At 47.7% G+C, this 2,894-nt stretch overlaps 1 pseudogene; it reads right to left on the minus strand.

Annotated features, from left to right (window-relative positions):
* Positions 1-600: 600 nt before the first annotated feature.
* Positions 601-1,506, minus strand: LOC119343813 (annotated as a pseudogene).
* Between the last annotated feature and the right edge of the window lie 1,388 nt (positions 1,507-2,894).

Below are 2,894 nucleotides of genomic sequence, written 5' to 3' on the forward strand. Positions count from 1 at the left end.
GTTTGCTCCCGCGCGCTGGGTCGCCTTTTTTATCCCTTTTACCTCAAACGGACGGGGCCGGACAGGATAGGGTCGTGCGGTGGAGTTGGCCTAAATGGACCGAGAAACTGCCCTGCTGCTGATAACTATGGTCTGTTGATCCTCCTCAACCCATTTCCCAAATATATCTCAGCGAGACTTGACATGATAGCGGGTGTGTTTAGTCCCGTTGCACTTTTAGAGATGATGTAGTCGAGTCGACCCCCCGTCAAGATCAAAGCTAACACTAATGGACATTTGTATCGAAAGGCTAGCCGAAGGAGTTGCCATGGCCATCACCTCTTTAGAAGAAATAAAGCGGTCCTCGACTCCTCATCATTACGAATGTCTGGCTGATTCTTCAACACAAATCGATAAACTCCTAATACTAGTACTAAACAACCTTAACGCACTACCTAATTAGCTTAGATATTGTTTGCAGCAAGGACTCGGGACGGCCATCCCCACTGTCCTCAGACATGTTGATCGCAAGAAATCGAACTTGTTGGTACTACTCCACTGAGAAAATGCATATATAGACGACGAGAATATTAATAATTCACAAGTAGCACAAGTTGCCATTGCACCAAGCTAGATCTAGCCACAAGAAGCTACTAGTCATGATTATCACCATGGCAGGTACACTCCTACTCCTAAACCATCCACTGCTTAACCTTACGAGATCAACAACTAGTAAGTCTAAACGCGAGCAGGACACGGGACGACGGCCATCGATCACCTCAGTAGTCCTCCTCAGAGGAGCCATACTCATCGGAGGAGTAGTAGGAGCCATCTTCTTCTTCCACCCCCTCCTCCTCCTCTTCATCATCAGAGGAGCAGTAGTAGTCACCGGTGAGGAGCTTCCGGCCGACCTCGAAGGAAACGAACGCGTCGATGCAGGCGTACTTGATCTGCTCATGGGAGAGGCGGTAGGCGTCCCAGGCCCCCGTCCTCACACGCTGTGGCTTCTCCAGGTTGGCCCTCATGATGGCGCCCGTGATGTCCTTGAGCCCGGCCTGCCGGAGCCACGGCCTGCGCATCCCGTCGGCCGCGAGGCCGCGCAGGTCGACGGTGTTGTTCACCACGAGGTCGTGGTCGTTGCGGAGGCGGTCCGCGTCGTCCTGCACGCCCACGCCGACGAAGCGGAAGTCCGGGTCGGCGAGGAAGCTCTCGAGGGACCGCGGGATGTAGTCGGCGTGGAGGAGCTGGAAGATGAGGCAGCGGCGGCCGACGCAGAGCTGCAGGAGCGCGACGCGGTTGTACCCGGGGCCGAAGCTCGGGCGCCACTCCACGTCCAGCCCCACGATGAGCTTGGATCTTGCGGAGCCAGGCCACCACGGAGTCGCCGGAGGACCTGACGGTGGTGCTGATGACGTCGTCCTCAAAGGCCACGTCGGTGACGAACGTCTCGGTGCCCATTGCGATGAGCGAGAGCGGTCCCTCAAGCTACGGGGAGTTTTTTTTTTTTTTTAGATGAAGCTACGGGGAGTTGGGAAGAGATGATGCGCAAACGCAGGCAGAGATCAAAAGAAGAAGGCCAAGATCAAGCGAACAGGTCATCTATTTGGTATTTATACTGCTGAGGGACGAGACATCTATTTGGTAATTTATTGCAAACCAATCATGTCGACATAGGATGAGACGAGTAGCCCAGCCGGAGACCTGTTCTAATTCTAATTCAAAGTCCTTCCATGCAACATGTAGTATAATTCAAATTTGTTCCATGGGCGAGTTCGAATTTATAATTCAAACTCCTAAAAAAAGAATTTATAATTCAAAGGTGTATATTTTCCGGGGCAGGAGAACAGCCACGTCCGATTCATTGTTAGGCCACGTGCAAGCAATTTGTGGAGGCACTTAGAGGGTGATTGGATACGTTTTAGTCCCATGACTAAAAGTAGTGGGACTAAAACTTGCTAGCCTCACCCATGCTTGGATCCAAATACTAAAGAGACTAAAATCAAGTTATTGACCATTTATTATCCTCCAAACTCTCCAATCCAGAACTCTCATGTGTTAAAGGAGAGGAATTAAATGAGGAAAGAGAGGGCTAATACATATTTTAGTAGGTTTCCTATGACTAAAATTTTTTAGCCTCAAGACTAGTCCTAGCCTCTCTTTAGTCAGGGGTGCTTGGAACTTTAGCCTCTAAAAGAGACTATTTTTAGTCAGACTAAAAATAGTCCCTTAGATCCAAGCACCCTCTTAATTCAATCTTGCATGCTTAGCCGTTTCACATCCAGGAATTGAATCAAACCTGATTAATGCATGCGGCAACTGCAAGAGCATATTGTGCATGCATGTAATAAGCCTAGCGGAATTGCAGGGGACGAAGGATTTATTAGCACGGCCAGCGAGCAGCATGTCCGTCTCTACTTTTTTTAGGAAGTATGGCTGTATAATCAAATTATAATGGTCTCATATACAAATAGTCCGCTATAACTGATTTGAAGGTCCGCCGTTATTTAGCATAACCCACTATTTAAAACACTATCAAATCACAAAAGAAAATACAAAGTCCTTAATTCGTACAAGGACACGCTAACACACGCACAAATAACCAGAATAATAAGTCAAAGTGACTGAACAGATCAAACTCATTTATTCCATCCATGAACAATACATATATATACAACCAGAACGGACGCAAAGCAGGGGCGCATCCAATCGGCGGTTAGTATCTGCACATGCAATACAGAGAAAATTATCCCTTTAATTATAACTTAATTAAATCTTCAACCCCCCCCCCCCCTAATTCTCGCCTGTCCTTATGACTGATCATACTTGGAATCATCTCCTCCAAAACCCTATGGGGAAAATATGAGAAGATACACATAATATGCCATAAAACTCCTTTCAGAAACCCAATGGAAAAA

The sequence above is a fragment of the Triticum dicoccoides genome, unplaced genomic scaffold (assembly GCF_002162155.2).
Source record: "Triticum dicoccoides isolate Atlit2015 ecotype Zavitan unplaced genomic scaffold, WEW_v2.0 scaffold141773, whole genome shotgun sequence".
NCBI classification, from domain to species: Eukaryota; Viridiplantae; Streptophyta; class Magnoliopsida; order Poales; family Poaceae; genus Triticum; species Triticum dicoccoides.